The sequence below is a fragment of the Typopeltis vanoorti genome, chromosome 12 (assembly GCF_054136105.1).
Source record: "Typopeltis vanoorti isolate ZY-2024b chromosome 12, IOZ_Tvanoo_1.0, whole genome shotgun sequence".
NCBI lineage: Eukaryota > Metazoa > Arthropoda > Arachnida > Uropygi > Thelyphonidae > Typopeltis > Typopeltis vanoorti.
Genome location: NC_143560.1, coordinates 21829058 through 21853326, shown reverse-complemented (window position 1 = coordinate 21853326; position 24269 = coordinate 21829058). Strand labels below are relative to the sequence as shown.

The following is a 24269-nucleotide window of genomic DNA, read 5'->3' as shown; positions in this document are numbered from 1 at the left end:
ATCAGTCCCCTTTCGAGCAGAAAATTAATCAGATTTTTAGAACTATCCCAAAAAGCAATAACTGTCTCGTATGGTAAGTATTTGAACAGAGTGAATAGTTATTAGGAGAGAAGTGCTCATCATCACCATTAACTTCCTGATAGATATGCTCAAGAGACTCCCCTTGAGCATTCCTATCAGGAGACATACCTATGCTTTTTCCAGAGTTCAGGAGCTCCAGAAAACTTATTTACAGATCCTTATTATATATTCCTGTGATTTCTCAATTACTTAAAGTGAAAATCTGATCCTGAAAACCTCTATTTGGCCTAAACTCAGCTTGTTCTTCTCCAGGTTTCCCTTCAACAATTTTCTTAGCCTCTTAAGTACACTTGCATAAATCTTATCTGGAACACTCAGTATGGATTTTTCTCTAATTCTCATTGTTTTGTTTCTCTTTTTATTGGTGGCACTATGAAATCTCTGTTCTAGTCATCCATAATTCAATCTTCAAATTATGCAGTGCAGTCACTGTAAAAACTTTTATACCTCCAAAGTTGAATATTCCTCGTTGAATATCTTCTACTCTAGCTGCCTTTTCAGATTTTGATAGCACTTTCTATGACCATTTCTCTTTCATTGCTTCATTTCAGTCTTCAAACATTGCATCTAGGATATCTTTAATTTTCAGTTTTCATGTTATCTTTGTTATTTCTGATTCCATTTACAGTACTCTTTTATTCATGGCAGAGTCTAATGTTTCATGTCTAATGTCTTTCAATAGCCTCCAAAACATTTTGCCAACTTCCTAATCCCTATATTCTTGCCTAAGACTTCCCGTGACTTTTCTTTAGCTGCCTGTACACACTTCTTTGCTTTCTTGCATTTTTCTCTGTATTCTCTTAGAACACATGCTGACCTTGACTTATGCTATCAACTTTGTTCTTTTTCACAACTGCCTTGTTAACTTCTTGAGCCACTATGGAGTTCTGATTTTGCTATCCTTACAATTTCACCACATGCATCTCTGACTGAATCAATTAATGTTTTCTTCAGACTTTGCCACTGAGATTTGGGGACTTTTTTTTTTTTTTCAAATTCATTCATTTTTTTCTTAAATAACATTTGTATGTTTGGATCTACAATTGACCTCTGAATGCTGTTACACTATATATTTTTAAAATACTTTCTTACATATTTATCTTCTCATATAAAATTCAGTTTTATCCTACTAAAACTAAATGATTATCTTCCTATTTTGAATCCCCTCTACACTCTTGTATCCTGAACACCAACATTATTGTAATATAGTCAATGAGACTTCTTATTTCTTGTGTCTTCTCTTTGTGTGAATTTGCACATTTTTATGTTGGAATATAGTGATGATTAGTCCATGTCCTGAACAGATACCCAGCAAATACCATTATTCCATGGCTATGATTTGGCCACATGTTGGCTACTGTGCACAAATTTGGTCACCTGTATTTCTGGAGGACCAGGAGGTGGTGGAGAGAATGTGGAGATGAGTGACCAAGCTTGTGACAGGTCTGTGGAATGTTCCTATCAGGGTAGATTGAAGGTGTGTGGGTTGCAGAGTTTAGCTGATAGGTGGAGGAGAGGGAATATGATAAACTTATAAATTACTAAAGGGATTCTATAAGATTAATACAAAAAAAAAAATTTCAATATATGGGGAGTAGGGGAAAAACAAGGGATCACACTTGATAGTTGTCTAAGAGTGTGATTAGTAAGGGTGTGTAGACTAGGTTCTTTACTTGGAGAGTAGTGAATGAGTGGAATCAATTGCCAGAGGTAATTGTGAGTGCCCAAACATTGAATAAATTTAAGGAGATGTATGATGGTATTGTGTTAATGGATAGTGTGGGTCTCCTGTGATCAGTCTTTTGACTCCGTGGAGTACTGTATAAATAATTCACTTTGCTCTTCTCTCCAAATTTTCTCCACACATTTATGTTCAGTATTGATTTTCTGCTTTGCTATTTTGATCTTCAACAAGGATCAACTTTTTCTTTTGTCAGCTGCCTTCTCTAATGACTTGAAAATTCCTCTTCATCTTCTGTGGGACATAAGTATAAGTAAGTCTCATTGTCCAAATTTCAATTTTGATGTTTGCCCACATTACTCCTTGAAATTACCTGCCATTCAAGAACTTCGTGTTTAGTGTTGATTACTATTGCCACTTCTTTCTGATTATTCATGCCTGAATATAACATCTTGCATCTGTAGAAGAATCTTATCTGATTTTATCTTTTTTTGTTTCAGTAATACCAGTTATGGCAACGTGGTACTTCCCTAATTCTTTTGAGTTTCTGTTCTTTTCTGTTATATCGATGCCTACTTGAGGGAGGCATTTCTTAGAGTAAAAGTAAAAGGTTAATTTTATTCAGCAGCCCTGTAACAGAAAAATTAGAGCTCGTTTAGCTATTTATATGATATTCAAATATGGTCATCTGTAGAGTTTCTACAGGCATTTCCATACTATTTCTTTGAAGGTTATTGACATAGACTCTCTTCTCTGGAACATTGGAACAAGGAGCTAGGCTAATTTTTAAGCAGCAAGGTAAAGGGTCATTTTTGACAATGTCCTTCAGTTGAAAAAACCTGGATTTGAATCCCACCCAAGATGTGAAGAACCATTATTGAGCTTTTCAAGGAGCACAAGTTTTAAGAATAGTAGAGAAATATCCTTAAGGTATTTTTCCATTAAAAAAATAAATAAATAAAAAAAATAAGGTGTGTGCAGATATATATGACACCAGTAGACTATTACTTTGCAGGTTAATTACAAAATGTCTTAAAATTGTAATTATAATTTTATCTTGCTAATGGTGATACCTGGATAAGATTCCAACTGGTGTTTAATACTTGTATGGACAATGTTTTAAAAATGGCTTGGTATTAACCATTTTGAATTTTTTTTACATATTAAGGAATGCAGTGTACATGAAAAATCTGGACAAAATGCTTATAAACTATAATCATCTATTTTCTGAGAATTACATTCATCCTACTACTTAGGAATATCAATAATAATTAGTTGTGCTTATAGTAATATGGAACTACCCCTATATAACCTATGTAATTATAAAATTAAGGCATTAATTTATTGAGAGAAATAATGTAGAATAACATACCTGGAGTCTTGGTAGTAATGAAATATTTATTTCTGAAATATAGTAAACAGGCTGTTTATTTTGGAACTTATTTACTAATTAAGATTTTTGAAATGTGAGAGAGAATGCCAGGGTAAGTGTATAAAATCACAAGGTTAGAAAAAGTTTTGTATAATCATATACAGGTACACCACTGATTTTCTGGCATCCTTGGTTCCAGAGCCTTGCTGGATTAGCTGATTTGCTGGACCAACAAAGGGCATGTAATAATACTTCCTCAGTACACCATGACCCTCTAATTATATTTCTCACATATCTAAAGCACTATGGGCTTCTAGAAACTTAAATGTTAAAATAAAGTAAATGTGAATTAAGCAATTAAATGAGATGCATTAGTATAAATGATACGGTACAAGTAGTATGGACTTGTGCTTATGCTTGACAACACTGCAACCATTGTGAACTAGCCCTTGCTTAGAATCCCTAGCTTGAGGGAAGGGTTAAATATAAACACAATATGCTATGAATCACTCAAAATCAAGAGATCAAGTGCAGATGTAAATAAGGCCATGTGTGCACAAACGATGCTGCCGTAGTGGTCCAAAGTAGTTAGGTGGTCACAGGAATTTTAAGTGCACTCTAGTAATTTTGTCCAGACTGAGAGGTGCTGGGCTGTCTATTGCTGGAAAATATCGGTCCATCTTGTATAAGTGAATAGTCAACTATCCAATAAAATTATTAAATGATATATAAGAATCAAAGAGTGCATTAGAACTATACCTGGGATGACCAATAATTTCCATGGCTAAAAACATGTAGACATTTCATACTGCATTACCATAAATTGTATCTCCTTGAACATAGAGAATTCTTGATTGCCATGTTTCTTTAACAAATTTAATTAAAAATTAAATCATTTTGACAGCCTATAATATTTAAATATTTTGGATGTAAAATAGAATGGAATTTTTTATTAAAGCAGTTTGACCTCATGTGTGTTTTTGAAACTGGATGTAAAATTGAACACAGTTTACAAAAAAATCTACAAATATGATTTTATTGAAAATTTATATATGTGAAATGGAACTGAAAGTAAAATGGTTAAAAAAAATATATCAGACAGATGCCAGTGATAATGTATGATGAAAAGCAAATGTAAGACAAAAAAAAAAAAAAAAAAAGATACAGCTTTTTTTTTTAACCTTCTTAGGTATCACTTCCACTTGTCATATTCTTTGTAGTTTTCTTTAAATATTTTCTTTGATTTACATTCCAATGTCAAAAAAACATAGGATCAAGTTTCTATCATAAAATTCCATTCATTTTACTGTTTTACATTCAATATAATCTGATATTATCACTGTAATCTTTTTTTTTTTTTCAGTTGGAATTCAGTTTTTTTAAGGAAATGTTACAATCAGGTATTCTGTATGTCCACTCCAGTATTCAAATCAACTTATGGTTATGGAGTATATTGGGAAGACTGCAAGATGATAAAAGAATAGTGGACTCAGAATACCAAGCAGGTATGTATTTTTAAGTAATGAATAGTAATGTGCTGATATTAATAATAGATTTGCTAACTTCACCATGACATGTTAATTTTATAATCCTTTATAAGTGCCATATGGAAAATGGGCATCATCAACTTTATAAGGACAAAAGTAGTTAGTTGGTGGAGATCTCCCTTGATGAGTCTTTGGACTAATTGGAGGTGTTACATAACAATAAAAATATTTGATAATTATCCTGTAAACAAAAGTGACAAATATGTATACATCTTCAAGGACCACCTTTCCTAATTGGGTTGTGGGGGCAACAGCTGCAAGAGGAACTTCCAATGGTCACGATCCTCTGCCACGAAGTTCTGGTGGGATTCCCAAACACGTCTACCCAAGGTTTTGGATATAATCCATCCAGGGAGTCCTTAGCTTTCCACGTGGCCTCCCACCCTCTGGCTTGGCAAAGAGGGCCTGCTGAGGGAGCCTCTCTTGTGGCATTCTGACCAGGTGCCCATACCAACATAACTGTGATTTCTCAACATGGAGAAGCAGCGGTTGAGTATTGAGGGTTTCCCGAATTGCAGAGCTTCTGACTCTGTCGAGTCTTGTCAGCCCCGCAACCCCTCGAATTTCAGCCGCTTGGATCCGTGTCCACATTATTTCAGTCATTACCCAACTCTCATGACCATAGGTGAGGATGGGGACATAGACTGTATTGAAGACAGCCAGCTTTGCCTTCTGGCTTAACTCCCGCTTCAATGCTACTCAACGGCTAAGCTCCCACAATATTGAGCTTGCTAAGCCAATTCGAGTATCTAGTTCTACATCCCATTTTCCATCATTCGTGAATATGGACCCAAGGTATTTAAACTTCTCCACCTGCCTCATTGGGACTCCACTTACATGTAGAGTGCACTGGGATGGTTGTCTTGAGACCACAAATGTTTCAGTTTTGGCCACACTGATCTTCATTCCGACATCTGCACAAACAGCTACAAAACTATCCAGGGTCCGCTGGAGGTCATCTGTGGAAGAGCTAAGCAGAACTAGGTCATCTGCAAAAAGCAGACGTCCAATGATACATCTTCCAATTCTGATACACTAACTGCTTCGGCTGTGCCTATCAATCCAGTCCATAAATATGAAAAGGAGGGGTGATAGAATACACCCTTGGCAGAGGCCAACGGAGACTGTGAAAGGTTGACTTTGTGCTGTTTACCCTGACACAAAACTCTGGGCATTCATACAGGGACTTGATGGCAGCTAATAGTTGGCCATCCACTCCATACTCCTGTACTACTTGCCAAAGCTTATCCTGAGGAACCCAGTCATATGCCTTCTCCAAGTCCACAAAACATGTGTAGACATTCTTGACATATTCCCAAGATTTCTCAAGGAGTTGCCTTAAAGTGAAGATTTGGTCAGTTGTGCTTCTACCAGGACAAAAGCCACATTGTTCTTCCTGGAACTTTGACTCAACTATGCTCCTCCACCGTATTTCCAAGCACCTAGCATACACTTTCCCAGGCAGGCTGAGCAGAGAGATGCCACGATAGTTACTGCAATCCTTCTGGTCTCCCTTCTTGAAGACTGGTATTATTATGCCTGTCTGCCAATGCTTTGATGCTCGCCCAGATATCCAAGCAGCCTGACACACTCGAGTCAACCAGAGAACACCGTCTCGATTTAAGGCTTTTAGCATTTCGGGCCAAATTTCATCATCGCCTGCAGCCTTGCCCGATTTTAGCGATTTTATTGCTAAATGGACCTCTTCTGCTGTGAGACTAGGCATTGCTCCAATCTGCACCTCTTGGATGTCTACAACTGCTGGGCCACCCGGGTTAAGAAGGCTCTCAAAGTATTTCCTCCATCTGTGGAGGATATCCTTCTCGGTTGTTAAAAGTGCACCATAAGAGGCCTTAATTGTCCTTGCTGTACACGATTTCCTCCCTCGAAGGTGGCGGATGGTCTGCCAGAATACTTTGATTGCATTTGCATAGGATGAGTCTAATCTTTCTCCAAAGGATTCCCAAGCCTTCTGCTTTGCTGTCTTTACTGCCTTAGCAGCAGCTTTTCGTGCCTCAGCATACTGCAAACGCATCTCAGGTGACCTGACCCTAAGCCATGTTAGGTAGGACTCCTTTTTTGCCCGGACAGTTTTTTGGACTTCTTGGTTCCACCAAGGTGTCCTTTTCTCACTGCCCGTTGCCATGCCAAGCCTCTGCCATAGCACGAGAGTGTAGAGGCAATGACAGCTATTCCGAACAGCTTCCACTCCTCCTCAACATCTGCAGTATGCTTGGGAATCTCTTTGAACCTGGAGGAAATGTCATCTGCAAAATTCTTCCTCACAGCCTCATTTTCCAATGCCTCCCATTTCACGCGGTATAGCTGCTTAGGCCTACCAGATTTGATGGTAGCATCTGGTTTCTGAAGCCGTAGAGTACACACAACAAGGTGGTGGTCAGTTGACAGTTCTGCCCCTCTTCTGTCTTGGTGCTAGAAGAAGGTATTCATTATGGACAAGCTGTTAGTACAGCAGAAGTTCAATAATTTCAACCCATTCACATTAAGGTCAGGGGTGCCGTTCCTCCCAACCACACCCCTCCATGTCTGGTCATCTGTTCCAACATGTGCATTGAAGTCACCCATTAGCAGGACTGATTTCATGTCTGCCACCCTGTCAAAAGCAGCATCCACTTCCTCTAGGAAGGCAGAGTATTCTGACTCCAGAATCATGGTTTTTCATCTGAAGCCTTAACACACATACCCCCCCCCCCCCGTCGGGCTCACACCAGAGTAGTAGAACTTCCACCCCCTCATCCAGGTCGACAGTTCCAGAGCCTCTCCTCTTGGTCGAAGAAAGCCCGACTAAGTCTAGCTTGTAGCGCTTGGCTTCCTCGACCAGTACCAACACCTTCCCTGTCAGAGAGAAGATGTTCCAGTTGCCTAAAGCCATAGTCTGCTGCCATTGTTGTTACCATTTCTTTGCGCTGCCCCTAAACACCTCCCCAAACGGGTAGTAGGCCCATTGATGGAGTTTCCTCTAGCAGAGTGCTGAGGAGTGGTGTCTAAGGGAGCTGTAACATATTTTTCGAACAGGTCCCTCTGCATAAAACCCGAACACGTCCCTTGGTAACCTGTGTGACAGACGATGCGGTATGAAAATTTTTTGATGGCCTGATCATGTTACAGTGTTTGATAATATCCTGTTAGCACAAGATGAAATGACACAGCAAAATAGGAACGATTCCCCTCGAATACTCTAATAGCATTCGGGGGAAGGAGCAAGAAGAGAAGAAAGAAACAAACAAGGGAGGAAGAGGAGTGACCAGTCTACAGATAATATAACAGATGTATATTACATGAAGTAAGGCATGGTCCAGCATCAGGTACCTTGGGTTTGCCATGCCCATACTCACTAAAGTGAGCCCCTGAGGCTATTCTGTATTCTACAATCAGGTATTCTGTATGTCCACTCCAGTATTCAAATCAACTTATGGTTATGGAGTATATTGGGAAGACTGCAAGATGATAAAAGAATAGTGGACTCAGAATACCATGCAGGTATGTATTTTTAAGTAATGAATAGTAATGTACTGATATTAATAATAGATTTGCTAACTTCACCATGACATGTTAATTTTATAATCCTTTATAAGTGCCATACAGAAAATGGGTGCCATCAACCTTATAAGGACAAAGGTAGTTGGTGGAGATCCCTTGATGAGTCTTTGGACTAATTGGAGGTGTTACATAATAACAATAAAAATATTTCATAATTATCCTGTAAACAAAAGTGACAAATATGTATGTACAAAATAATTTGAACAAAAATGATGAAATTAATGTGAATCAGAGATTTTTTTTAAGTGTGCTTTTGCAAATTTGTCTGAAAATCCACTGTATGAAAAGACTTTCAGGATACTCATCCATAAGCTGGGTTACAAAATAAGATCTGCTTCACAAATTTTCTTACATTGAAAACTTCCTTCCAATTAAGTCTGTAATAATAATTAATCACACAGATTTATTTGTTCTGTAAATCACTTTTTAAGCTTTATTTATATTTTTAATTTATTAATAGACTGTCTCTTACTCTTCAAAAGCAATTAAAAAGCAGTTTGTGGATTACCACATGAAGGAAAAATTACTGCTCTGTCATATATAATTACATGAAATTACTGCTCTGTCATTCAGGCTAACCCTGTCTTGCAGATGAACAAGAAAATAAAAATCAGATGGACAAAAAAACAGTGAACAACTCATTAAAATCCAAAAATCAGAAACCCAATGTAAAACAAAGGAATTTAAATTGATATCAATCTAAATCTACTTCAGTTCTCCTGAATTATAAATGCTCAATGCTCATTGGGATATTCTGGACGGCAAGTGTCAATGAATTTAGAAAAAAAAATAATGCCAAATGTTTATCATCTTTACCAGCTTTGTCACCATGAGTGGAAATTGGAATTATGCACATTAAGATCAATAATGGTTTGGTTACTATGAAAGTTCAACTGGAGAGCCATAGTTTGAGGAAAGAAAGTGAAGTTCTAGAATTAGGAGAAGCAGCAAAGACAATAAATAAATTTGATAGAATTGGACAAGAATATTAGAAACATGCAGACACAAGAAATTAAAAATTTATTAATGCAGATACTTTGGTCTGAATGTAACACACCATATCAGTGCACAAGCTAATTTCAAGGTGGAGCACAAACAATGGATTATTATTTCCTTTCACAGATATGAGCCACATGCAAGAGTGATGCCATACAACACATGTTAAATAAACAAACTAAAATAATGATCATTAAAATAAAAGTGAAATAAACTTTAAAACCTTAAAGAGAGTGGAGGTGGGGAGGGAACATTACTGCTTGCCATTTATCAGGATGAGATTCTCTCAAATTTTGTCTGTTGATAGGCAGTCATATGAATTTGTTATTTCCCTTTTATGTTATTTCTTAATTTCATTTTAATTTATTTTACTTTTAATTTACTTTTATTTATCTGCTATATGGTGTCACTCTAGCATGTGACGCTTATCTGTGAAAGAGAATGACATTCCATTATTTGTACTTGACTTTCTGAATTTGCTTGTGCGCTGATGTTAGATTCATGCCAAAATATCTGCATTAATAAATTATTATTAATGCTTGTGCCTATGTTTCTAATAGTCTTTTACTATATCACAAGTGCTATTAAAAACTAGAATGGTGAAGATAATTTTTATTTGAAACTGTAAAAGGAAAACTTTCAAGCTGTGTACTTTCATATCACAGTGAGTAATGAGGAAAAGTTTAAAAAAAAAAAAAAAAAATTAGGAAAGTGATAGCTGGTTCCTTTAAAAAAAAAAAATTAGGAAAGTGATAGCTGGTTCCTTTAAAAAAAAAAAAGATTTAAGTTAAAAAAAAATACTGAAAAAGTTGCAAGAGGAAATTGTAGTCTAAGATGTGATGAAATTTTGGATCATGCTGCAGAGAAAAAAAGCAAAAACTAGAGTGCTCATCACATTCTGCTTTTTGCTGATATGTAATAGTACTGTTGAGGTCATTGCATGACCATCAGATTGAGGTTATCAATATCACTACATCTGTTGACAAGAATGTAGAGCTAATCAGGATGATTCCTAAGATATTTCCATGTTGTTTGGTTCTGGTTTACTTCATTATTATCAGTATACAGAATCGTTTAGAGCATTATGAAAAGGACCTAGAAGGAAATTTTGACCATTCAGATCTTTGCTAGGTTCTTTAGCTATGGGTTAATTCAGTTATTAAAGATTACTTTTAACTATCTTATAATAAAAGCATTAGGAAATAAGTTAGGTTTTTTTTTTTTTTAAATTGTTTAATAATTGCATTAAAATATTTTTATTTAAGGAAAGCATCTTGTTAAAATCAGGAAATTTTTCATGTTTTGCAGCCTGTCTTTGGAAATATATGAGGAAACTGCTAATTTTATTTCTTCAATTACTTCAATTTTGTTCTTAGTCTCAACTCTGGCCTCAGCTGATGCCAGAGTCAAGGCTGAGATTCCTGAGAAAGAGACAGGTTTCAGGAAAAGCAAGGATGTTGGGGATTAGATCAAGATCATATCCTTTGCCTTAGTCAGATCATTGAGAATTATAGAATTTAGACTGTTCAGCGTGTGAAATTGTGGGATGTAATGAAAGTGGCAGGTTTGCACCAACACATTATCAGGTTATTAGCTTACTTAACATCCACTGCTATATGTATGATATTCTCAACATACTGAACAGGTGAGGAAAAAAGTAGACATCCTTGTCTAACTCCCTTGCCTACCTGATGAGATATTATCTGATCAAAGTAGGCAAGGGAATCAGATATTGTCTGATTGGCTTCAGGTAGACAAGGATACCTACTTTTTCCTCACTTGTTCAGTATCTTTCTGAGGGCATGATGTATGTAGCATTGGATGAGCCGAAGACTGGAATTAGGATAGGGGGCTGATGTGTCAGCAGTCCTAGATAAGCCAGTGATGCAGTACTCCTCTATGATGACAGGAAAGAGCTAGGATAAATGCTTGACAGAATTAATGAGATTAGTAGGAATAGCTTATGGTCTTTGAAGGAGCTCTAGACATAGAAGATCCTGAAAAGGAAATTTATCTTACCAGAGAAATAATTGAGGAGGTCAGCAAATTAAGTCTCTGGTATCCATTATTAGTGTGATGAATTACTGTTCCGAAGAAAATTAGGAATGACCAGAACAGTAGTCAGAGACTTATCTAAAGTCTAGAAAGACGTGTCATTACAGAAATAGAATTGAGAATTCTTGATGCAGGTTTTTTTTTTTTTTTTGACTCAATAGCTACCTACAGATGTGAAACTTGGAACTAAAAAAGTCTGATAGAAAAGGATAGCTGCTTTGAAATTTGGTGTTACAGAAATTATTGAGGATCTCGTATGCTGGAAGGCAGACAAATGGTGGGTCCTAGAAATGATTTATAGAACTTTTAAGACTCCTTAAGAGCATTGACAAAAGAAAGTATTTCAGTTTTCCCAGAACCATTAGGTTCTGGAAAAAGGAGAAAAAGCAAACCCTCAATGTGATGGATGGGTGAGATGATGCATCTGGAGTGACTGGTCCTCAGAGTTAAGTCACAAGAAAAGCTCATTATAGGGCCACCTGGCAAACATTTCTGTGGCACTTCACCAAGGTGTGTTTAATGACCATATAACATATACTGATGTCTAGCGAAATTATGAATCTTCTTTGCCATTAGTCAATGTAAATCATTGGGTGCTGTACAGATGATAGTCTTGATATAGTCTCTCTCTTCCCAATTGTTTCTGTCCTGGGATCTCCTTAACAGGGTGGAGAATGAAGAATTAGTCCATTTTATATCTATCCAAGTGGTTCTAGATTGCCCTGTTTTTACCAGAAGTCAAATCCTCTAGTGCTATTTTAAGTAAACTATTACATCTTTATCAGCTGTCTTCAACATATTTTAATAACAATATTTTTTGAACTCTGGCGAGTGATTGGATTTTCCTCCTAACATTTTCATTTGTCACATGTACAGTGTATGGTATTTTCAAGACTTCATCTCTCAAAGGCCAATAACTTCTCATTTTAACCTTAGTAATGTCCAGTTTTCACATTCATATAGTAAGAAAGAATTAACCTAATCTGTTTGTCATTTGAAAAGTTTTTAATGTTGTTTCTTTGTGGTTCCTCCTCAGTCCTTTCACATTCCTTCAAAATTCAGTTGGTATTAAATGTTTTTATATCTCATTTTGTTTAGTTCTTTATATTTTCCCTGCTGTCGTTATCCTTTTTTTATGCTGGATTCTAAGGTCACATAACTGTAAAGTGTCTTTTATAATCTGTGGTTTGATCCTGTGAGATTTCCCTAATTTGGTCTGAGCTACTTCTGAAATTGCTTTAGAAACGTTTGTATTCACTGTCAGCATTTCTGAATTCTTCTAGGAAAGTATTCAAGAAATTAGCAATATGGGATTTATATTGTTCTTTTGTATGAGATGATTCTAACTTCTCAACACTATCTTTTCCTTTGGTTTTGATTGTCTTATTTGTTTTAATTTTAGATTCAAGGTCAAATTATGTTGGTCATTGCCACTATTGACTCCTGGGAAAGATTTGGTTTTAGGAAGATTAAATAGTATTTTTTGGGGTTGTTTGAACAAATATGTAATGAATTGTTGTGGGTGCATCCATTAGGTGAGGTCCATGTCCTTTTTCTTGATGGCTTATAAGGATATAAAGTATTAGTAATTGTTAAATTATTTTGAATATTGAAATTATAGATATGGACATACTGTTATTGTGACACCTCCTAGGAATCCATGAATACATTGTGGGAAGCATCTACTCCACAACGATGTCTACTACCAGTAATATTTTTTGTCTGTAACTTGCATATGTTCTCTTGGCCAGTTTGCCTGCATGTGGGATGAAAAACATGAGTTTCCAGAAGAAGAAAAAAATCTTGTTACCTTCATGTGAAATTGACTAACTCGCTTCAATTAAAAAAAAAACTATTATAAAGATTCCTTCATGACAATTGGATTCTTTTGAAGGGTGCAATGTTCAATCATTCTATAACTTATTGTTACTTTATTTAGACTGCTTTAATTTATGATATATTCAGGAGCTTGTTTTACCTTTAATATATTATTTTCTTGCTGTGCCTGATGTGGGTGGGCTGATAATCTGGAAATCCTACTCTGAAGAGTACCAAAATGGCTTGAAAAAGTACCATGCTTGTCACTTTTGCAAGCCGTTTCAAGCCTGTAATAAACAGGGTAGTGGTCATGAAAGATGGTAATGAAATTCATCTACCACCTAAAGATGTTCACAAATCTCTGACACAGTAGGATTTGTGAAGAGTAGGACATGATCTCCGTGGACATAGTTTTTATGTTAGTGGATCTACTATTCTGTCCAAAGTAGGCTAAGTTCCAGGTACATGAAACTGTACACTCCAAGATGTGCAAGAAGATGAAGCTGATCCTTTAGGAGAATGGATGAAGGTTATTTTTAGAATCAGCATTCAGCTATGAAGCACTCCTTCAACCTCAACAAATATGGTCACATTAATTTGTCAGATATCTAGACCCTCATTCTAAGACCACATTTAGCCTGACTTTTCTGAATTAACTTTGTTTTTATCTGCTTCTAGAGGATCTTTGTCATGACATTAGTTTCCTTTTCAGTTACAAGTTGAATTGTTTCTACAGCATTTCTAATTTGTGTTCCGAAGATGGTGGTTAGAAATCCATTGAAATGTTACTACATTTAACAAATTATTTTTCCTCTGGTGTTGTTTTATCATGAAACATTGTAATGAACATCTGTTCATTACAATGTTTTTGAGATTTTCAAATTTCAGTATTTGAGATTTTTCCTTTAATTTTTTTTTTTTTGGTAAAATTTTTATGTAAAAGAAACTTTTTTTTTTTATCATATACTTTCATAGAAAACTATCACAAAAGGTATTTGCTAGCCTGGTCAGAGTAACTGCTCTTCAACCAGTAGGCTGCAGATTCAAATCCTGCTGTTGGGCATGATGTTTCTGGTTGCTTTTTAGGTGGGAGATGAACTTTGTTACCCTGTGTGAAACCATGCTATTTAGTCTCAGGGTTTCTGGACAAATAAAAAAATGCAAAAAATATATAATCATCATCAGTTTCCTAATCTGTACCTCCAAGGAGTATTTAGTCTACTATGATAATAATATATGATTGCTTACATTATTAATAATCTCCTATCAACAATTTTCCTCCAAATTAGTCTATTATATGTCGAGCACTTTAATATTGTCATATCTAACATTTTGTTCTTTTAAGGCACTTTTGACTGAACCATCCAATGTTTTGCTAACCTTTCCTATCTCTATTCTATTTAAGTGACCATACCACCTTAGATTAATGTCTTCATATTTAATATAATTCTGCCATTGATGCAGAATATGTTCTGCATCAATATGTTATGCAGAATAGGGGTATATGTTCAGGCCCCTAATTTTTCTAGGAACTCTCATATCTGTAGTTTCTGATCTTTGATCAAGTGCTTTATTTCTAACCCAACTCTCAGATCCATAATTTAAAACTGGTTTGAACACTGTAGATTCTTGTATATTGCAAGTTTAGTGTTTGAGCTAATTTCTCTCTTATTTCACATAAATTTATTTTTGTGGAATAAGAGAGAAATTGTCAAGATACTAAATATAATTTAGCATCTTCACTAGAAACTGTGCCTAAATAGTTGAAATATTTTCCTTATTCTATAGGTTCTCCATTGAGGATGTGGCTGCTGAAGTTTTCTATGTCCCTGCCTATTTTCATAGTTTTGGTCTTTTTATTGCTGATTTTTCATTCCAAATTTGTTACAGCTGCTATTCAATTTAGTTAGAGAAACCTGGAGATTTGCACTGGATGTGTTTAGTAGTACATCATCATCTGCATAAAGCAAAGAGATAAGTTTGATATCTCCAATTTTAATATCAGGTTTAATGCCACTTTCTTTCATAACATGATCCATATATGATGGATAAGATTGGAGATAATGTGCATCCTTGGCTTACACTTGATTTTACATCAAATCATCTTCCTGTATTTCTTTCAAATGTAACTGCTGACTTACAACTTAAATATAGACTATGTATGGCCCTATATATGTGTGTAATTATAAAACTGGATAAATAGATAAATAATATACAAAATTTATTTTAAAAAATAGAAAACACAAAAAAAATATAAAATTAATAAAAAAAGAAAAATAGAAAAATTCTTAGCTCACCTATAGTATGAATGTGCTATAGGTTTACAATCTTATGTAGGCAGAAGTTCCATCAAAAAGTAAGCGGAGTATTTAACTTTGCATAAATGTATATTCCAAGAATTGGTTGGCCTAGTGAGGATATCTCTTATGCATAGTGAAACTACAAATTCATGCATACAGTATATTGCATGATGTGAAACTGCAACAAATAAAAATGAAGGTAGTGTCCTGAAACATTTTTTTCTTTTTCTTTTTTTATGAACTGTTGAATGCACATGGTAAACTGCAATTTCTATTTTACTTTCCCTCCCAGTGCAGCCTTTAGAAATACAATGAAAGTAAACTATCTATCCAAGAATACATTAAATCATTGTTTTCTAATTTTATTGCATTTGACAATTTAAATATTTTTTAAATCAAGGATTTGGCACATGACTTAATTTTGAAATGACATTGTACATATACTTCATGACTTTTCTTTTTACCTCTGTTTAACCCAAATTTTTTATAGGATTAAGGGATTTTTCTTTGAATAATAAACTTTCAAATGCAAAATAAAGACAGTCCCTTTCTTTCATGGGACAAATGAAACAACAACAAAAATAGTAATTAATTAAAGAAACAAATAGCATTTCTTGTGATGTTGGCTATATTATTTCAGCTAACAGTTATATAAAAACAGCTCAGTCGAATGTGGATTGTTTTGGAATACCAAGTGCTTCACCACTGCATACATGATTAATGCCTTGATGAATCTTATTATGCACACTACAATCAGGTGGATTTACTTCTTTGTATGATTATTTACTAAACTGGAAATATAAGTATGATATTGTTTGATCATGAAGACTCTTTCCTTATTTTCTTTGCTCAAGATTTATAGCTAAAACAAGCCTTAAATTACAAATCATTAGGAAAAAGAAAACCAGGAGAGATTCCATGATCTTCTAAGGCCGGAACAGGCCACTCTAGGCCTAAATCCTTGACAGGCATGATGATGATGATGATGAGATTTATGCTTAGATGTGATCAGTCCATCCAATAATAACCTAATAATCACCCACATAGAGAATTTCCCTAATTGATCTGTTTATTTATTTTCCCTTGTGACTCTTGAGAGATTCACAAGGGAAATCTCTCAAAAGAGAGCATTTAAATTTTATATACTCATGCACATGTTCATGTCCCTATACTATAGGTTCACATGTAATTCACTTTCCTCACTAATAATTTAGTTTACCACCCAAATATAGAAATTCTGTTGTTGGTTATTGATGCGTTTTGAAACCCAATAGATTCTTTTTCCCCTACATAGCTTTGGCTTCAATGGAAACATATGCCTCCCATTGAAAATATTCATATTATTAATTATTTCTCCTTATTCCTGATATCCCTTGCATTTATAAACAAAGATAGCAGCATTTTGGGATCCACAATCAGATTTTACTCTTCACCAGACCTTGATCCTTTTACCATATTCTATTTTATCATTTATAGCTTAATGTGTGTTATCAACAGGCTCACATACCACATTTCAATTTTTAAGAGGATTAGTAATTATTTTCCAAGGACTGGTACTGAGCTGCAGACCACAATTTGGGAAATGCTGGTCTAAAGAGTTCAGATCCAAATGTATGCTAACCAAGTTTGCTCCTGAAGTCACTTCATGACTGGGCTACTTGTTTGCATACACTTGGATAAAGGATTAAACCAAGAATGTAATTTCTTGTAACTTTAATTTATAGTATAATCAAGTGTGGGATGGGGGGAACTTTCAACATCTATCTCTAATTCAGAGTATTTTAGTAATGAGGTCACTTTTTGACTACTTGTATATGGAAATATGATTTCTGCATTACTTCAACCTTGGTTATCACTTCTGGGTCTGGCTCCCACTGATGAGACCTCAATAAAGGTTGAAACCAATCTGGTTAGTGGGTCTTCCCATAATGCATAGCATTATACATGTCTGTAAGGATATGTGCATTGCATTATGGGATATTAAGGCAATTGATGTGAAGTCATTAGCCTCTATATACAAGTAAGCCCAGTCATGAAGTGACCTCACATGCAAGCTTTGTTTGCATACACTTGGATAAAGGATTAAACCAAGAATATAATTTCTTGACATCTTTAATTTATATATATATATATATATATATATATATATATATATATATATATATATATATATACACTGGGTTCACTTCTAATGACTTTTTTTTTTCAAATATGTGCTACATACTACTTTTTTCTGATAAAAAATTACATAAACATAGACAATATCAGTGGAGTTCCATAATGTGAGAAAACTTTAAACTATTAACATGAACTTATCTTGAAGTGAGGCATCAACCTGCATGTGCTAGTGAGTAGGTTGCGAATAGATGGGATGGGGTCCTTTTCCATTCCATCTTATGTTTTTGTTTAATTTCAGGCATATGCAAATAAGGTCATTGTTGTAATTAGATTTCATGCTTAAAAAATAGAAGCAGATTTCATCTTACAGAAGAATGCAATTGAATTGTTTATTTCTTATGGTGCACTATCTTTGGTATATATAAATGATGGAATTTATATATTAATTAGCCTGTAGTACATTAGTTTTAGTAAAGATCGAGCAATCTTTACCTCTACTGACCAATCATGGAACTTTTTCAAGCCGTCAGTAAGTGTAGGGTTAAGGTCTTGCACAGGACAAATCATCTCTGACTGAAAGGCAGTCATAAAACGTTCATGTTCACACAGTGGGATTTGAACCTGTTGGTTGGAAATAGATATGTTAACCACTCAGTGAAACATTAAACATTAAATATTAAACACAGTGAAAATTATTTAATTGTAAATATTTCATCCTAAGTATCTTAGGACATCATCAGTACAATAATTTTAAACAATAATAGGAATAACATACAGTTAGGGCGCATGATTACAATAGAATCTCATTAAACGTGCATAACGTGCTACAGTAGTACAAAAAAAAAAAAAAAAAAAAAAAAAAATTAACCTTCTTCATCATCGCATCAACTTTACGTTAGAAAAAGAATCTCCACAGGGTATCTCCTTTTTGGATTTACACATCCAAAGAAAAGAAGACGGTTCCATCGCCACGTCTGTCTTTCGCAAGCCTACATTCTCAGGTCGCTACATTCACAATTCTTCTGCTCATCATCCATCTCAGAAATCTGGCATTATTAAATCACTAGTTTCCAGAGCACACAAATTCTGCTCCTCTGAAGAATCTTTAAACCAGGAATTAGAAGTAATCAAAAATACAGCCATCCTAAATGGAAAAAATCCTAAAACAACTCAAAAAATCATCAGTAGTCACTTCTCCACACATCAGACCAGACAGGAAGAAGTCCATATGATTCCCATACCTTACGTTAAAGGTATCTCAGAACGTCTTTCTAAAATTATGAAGAAATACAATTTTGCCATTACTTACAAACCCATCAACCAAATTTACAACTTGTTACCTTCTCCTAAGGACAAACTCTCACCTTTGATGTTGCCTGGCGTTTATGAGATTCCATGCTCATGCAAATGATCTTACTTTGGACAGACAGGTAGGTCTGTTCAGAAACGCCTCTCGGAACATCAAGACCACATTTGTCTTTTTAAACCGCAGAAATCTGGCCTTTCTCAGCACAGAATTGAAAATTCAAACCATAGGATCCATTGGGAAAAGTCTAAACTTTTACATAGATCTTTATATAAACATGAACATTTATACAAGGAGAGTTCTGAAGCCCTACTACACAGACCAAACTTAAACCGCAACGACGTTCTTACTATTCCTAAAGTATGGGAAATTGTCATACAAAATTGTGTTAAATAATTTATTTATTTATTTTTATTTTTATTTTTTTTTTGTACTACTGTAGCACGTTATGCACGTTTAATGAGATTCTATTGTAATCATGCGCCCTAACTGTATGTTATTCCTATTATTGTTTAAAACTACTGTACTGATGATGTCCTAAGATACTTAGGATGAAATATTTACAATTAAATAATTTTCACTGTGGTTAATACATGTGTTTCTTTTAATTTTGATCTCTATAACATTCTTCAATTTCTTATTAATAATAAATCCTATATCACCATGGCACCCATTTTCTCTGTCCCTGTAGTAGGTGTCCACTATGTAGTTCTATAAGGTCTTCCCCCTTTCTCCATACTTTACTTAGTCCAACAATGTCCCAGTTAATTTTGTCAAGTTCATCCTCCAGTTCAAGAAGTCTTTAGTCAGAGGAAAGGGATCATCCATTATACATAGCCAAGGTCAGTATCAAATGGCAGCTCTCTCTCTGTACCTTCAGGGATTCTTAGCACCCTCTGCCTTCATGTACTGTCACTGCCTTGATCAATAACATTCCAGCCTCCAGAGAATGAGGGCCAAGTATTTTTTTTTGTACTATCATCGTTATGAAAGATGAAGAATCTTGGAAAATTCTAGTCATAATCACCATGCTGGCTAGGTAGGTTAGTGATATGGACTAACATTTCCTCAAGTCCAGATGGGAATGGGTATACCACTGAGAGTTGGTTGCTAGAGACCCTTTTTGTTGGAACAGGCTGTGCTATGTGAAGGTTGGATTGACAGTGTTGTCAAGGCAAAGAAGTGTTTACAAGTACAGTATTTATTTTGTTCATACTCTTTGTACTTTTGAGAGAGAAGGAAAGGGTTTGATCCATCTTTTCAAACCAAAAAACAATAAAGAATGCTTAGGTTTGGAAAATCTCCATTATATAATATGAATGTTTTGATGTAAGAAGATACTACATTTCCAGCTTATTGCAGTTAGCTCAAATAGTATATTGGTAAGAAGAGATGGTGAATTTGAATTTCTGTCTAAAGTAGCTAGTTCAAAGTGTGTAACTATTCCTACACATCAAGCATTAATATCGCATTACAAACTTTCCTTGACCTATTTACATCTTCTTGCTTGCTTCAAAAGATGTACTGTTATCGTTCTCAACTAAAATGCTATAAGCACTAAGAAGTGTTTATGTTCTTTAGTGTTTTACATTTAAATTTATTAACATATATATTATTTCAACCAAACATCGTTTTAATTGAAAAGCAACATGGTTTAGGTGTGTCAGTCATTGTCAGATGTTGTGAATCTGATATTGTTGAAAATTGCAGACATCTAAACACACTTGAGAAAATAATTTTTAAAGTCATACATTTAACCTTTCAATATCTGTACCAGCATCATCTTCATGGATACTCAGATATTACCGATGGAAAATTCCAGCACGTAACCCCACTCTCTTCTTGAACAGTTCATAAAAAAAGGAAATATGTAGAAATTAATTACTACAACCAAGGTAAAAACAACTATCAAGTCAGGAATGGTGAGCAATCAACCACCCCACCATCTGTGACATATTTAGAAGTCTGTCAAAATATAGATGTATACCATTGAAATAAAAATACGTCGATATGAAGCATAAGATGGCTGATATATTTCATCCATCATTGCAAGTTGGGTGATTAATTTGGATTAATATGACATCAACATAGGATTTACTTTCTTTTTGTCTTGGTCTTTTGTAGCCACTTTTTCATCCACCCATTTCCATCTGACTTAAAATTAGATGGAAAATAATATTCTTCAGTGATGACTCCAAACATTTTCTAACTAGATCCCAAATAGTATTAATTTTTTTTTCTTTCCTCCTTGCACTGCCATTGTATTTCTAGATTCTAAGATTGTCAGTAATTATCCATCTTATAGCTTCACATATCCTTTTTTTCACCCAAAACTTCTGCATGTCCACGTCTCTGAAATAAGGACAATGTGATCATTATCCCTTACTGGAGGCAGAATTGACACTTCCGTCACGGTCACATTTCTAATGATGTTATCAAGTTCAAAATTTTTTGTTCCCTCCTTTACGTGCTGCTTGGTATAATGAGCACTCAGAAATTTCTTGAAATTCATTCAGAATATCACAGTGCATTCATTCTTTCTTTCAGTTTGTGGCTATAATTGAGATCCTCTGTAATGATTTTTTTATTTTATTTTTTCACTTAAGAAAATTTGCTAAAACATATTCCTGTTATTTTTATTTCTTTTAGTATTTTCATCACCAGCAACATCCTATCAAATATTTTTTTCTGCATCCTCAAACCAAAACCTTATACTTCCAGCACTTTTAACACCCTGTATTTTCATCCTGATTCTCTGAGGGAACAAAATTATTCTGTTTTCATTAGCATTATCTCTCTTCCTTCTTCATATTTTATCCTTCCTATCTTCTTTGTTATATAATCCTCTTGGATTGTCATTCTCAATTGACCATGTTCACCTAAACCAACAACTTTTGGACCAGCAAAAACTCATTTCATTTGTTTCTAATACTTCTGACTTAAGTAATAAACAAAACATTTCATTGACAAAGTCCACATCATTCATATATCCATTGCTGTTCTCTCTAGTTTCAATAAAGCCCTGCATGTAACCAGTGCTCATACACACTTTCCTCTTGACAAGTTTACTCTAGTTCATATTCACTCAGATGCCAAACAATAGTTTTTCCTAAACATATGCCTCCAGAATTATTTTAAAGTTAACTTTTGCATAACAGATCTCTTCGGCCATCAAACATCTGCAAATTCTGAACTGCTCTTTCCACACATTCTGGCATACTTATTTCATTCATCTCTTTATTTGACTCAAGACTATCAAACTGTGGCAAAACACTTCTAACTTCTCTCTTGCATTTGTTGTACCATCCTTAAAATTTTCTCTTACCACACCATTTATACTACATCATAGATCCTGTACACCAGCCATCACTGACATTTTGTTCATTTTTTCCCATCCTACTTTTCTGTATTAATAACATTCAAATGTACCTCCAGACAATTTTTCTTATGTTTCTGTATTAATAACATTCAAATGTACCTCCAGACAATTGTTCTTATGTTGCACTATTTAAATCATTGAATCATCATACAAAATTTTAAGTTTTGTCAGACCAAATCTACATTTATAACCAAAACCTGAGTAAACAAATGGTCACACTAAGGAACCGTAGTTTGTAACTTAGTGCACCAAACACGTAATATTCACCAAGCATGAAGCATTTTGATCCTACTCATTTCAAATAGTATGCTTTAATAGAATCTGCTCTTAAAAAAATATATATATACATGCACACACACTCATTATTTTATTCTATAATGATGAAGTTTTTGTATATTTTATGAGACACAGTGTATTGTCATATTAAGTGTATTTAATGTCTTTCCTTTCAAACTGGAGATTTAGACTTGTTTAGAAAATGTAACAGCAATCTTGCTCGTTACTTAGTTAAACATTAAACGCTTTTAGTTACATTTTAGTTAAATGCATACTGAAGTCAGATATATTTAGATATAAAATGTTTGAAACTTTTTTTGAATTAGTGAAAATGTAACTGATGAAGGTAATTTAGAAAATAAATTCATTTGATTTTAGTATGTTATGAGAGTGACTAGAATCCTCACCAAGGAGTATATTGATTCAGTCACACAAAGTTATTATGAAATTGAAACATGCACTAAATTGATTTACTAGATTGTAAATACCTTGTAAGAATTCCTTAAAGTGTTAATTTAATCAAACAGCACATCACTTTAATCTGACTGGAAATGCCATCCTTTGGACCTATTTCAGAGGACTAAATATCTATGGAAGTTGCATGGCAAAGGATCGGATCCAAACATTTCTCACCTTCTCCTTAGCTATTGTGAGTCTGGACATTTGCTGTCTGCTGAATTAAAACATTGCTCTTTCTGTTCTGCAGCTGTGGAAAATATTTATTAAAGGATAATGTATGAAACTATCTCTAGCATTTGATATATTCTGCTGAAACTTTAATGACTTCTTAAACAGTGGCCAGTGATGAAACGTGGCAGTCTCATATGAACCTGCATCAAAGACATTAAGCATGCATCAGAAACATTCATTCTCTCTCTCTCTCCCCTACAATACAAAATCTGTAGTTCTGTATTTCATGAATCTTTGGTTTTCATAAGTATGTTCAGTCCACTAAAAATCTGTGAATCCTTGCATGCAACCATCAGGAATAAGCATTCATAGGAAACTTCCAATAAATTTTTCTACATGATAATATATTATTTTGCAAATCATCCAAGAAAAGGTCTGATTGGGTTTGGAAAGCTCTCAGAAACAAGAGCTCAGACAACAGTATTTCCACTCACACTGTGAAACAAATTTATTTAACTGGTAACTTGAAGGAATTTTTTCCAGCAAGGCAGATATTTGATAAATAAGTAAAATGCATATCACAATGATTGCCCTCAGAATGATTTCTGTATTATAGGTTTCTTTAAAGTTATTTTTCTTTAGATCTAGTAGAAATGCTCAAATTTCAGGTGCCAATTACGAATTTAAATTTTTCAGTTTCTAAAAGCATAAGAAATATTTTCAAATGAAGAGATAATTTTGTTAAAGAAAAAAAGGAATTTCAATTTCCTTTGAAATATGTGAAAAAAAAAACAGTACTCAAAAGCTTTATCAATGACTACTGTATATTCCTGTGGAATATGTAAATAAGTAATACATTTTAACATTGAATTTATTGAATGTATAGAATTTTGGCTATGTTCGAAAATAAAATGGAATTTATGAAAAAACAGTTTGTGTTGCTAATTTGGTTTTCAATATATTTATATTTGCAAAATGCACTATGAAAATTGGGATAAAATTTGATTAACTGTAGAGAAGGATACCAAACTGAAAAAGTATATCAATGAAATCAATTGCAAATTATCTTGTACATAACAGCTGTTCTTGGAATATCCATGTCAATAAGAGGCTTTCAGAAGTTGTACATCACATTGCTTTATTGAACTT

The 24269-nt window shown here is 34.4% G+C and overlaps 1 protein-coding gene across 2 annotated transcripts in view; it reads left to right on the top strand.

Moving 5' to 3' along the window:
* The window catches only part of Snx27 (sorting nexin 27), a 279474-nt gene extending 255425 nt beyond the window's left edge, over nt 1-24049 (top strand). The window contains exons 13-14 of one of the 2 annotated variants that reach the window (XR_016549182.1): nt 4498-4639; nt 23067-24049. The gene's annotated coding sequence lies outside the window, so the exon portion shown is untranslated. Of the gene's footprint in view, nt 1-4497; nt 4640-23017 lie in introns of both variants that reach the window. The other variant, XR_016549181.1, reaches the window with a different exon arrangement.
* The last annotated feature ends 220 nt before the right edge of the window (nt 24050-24269 follow it).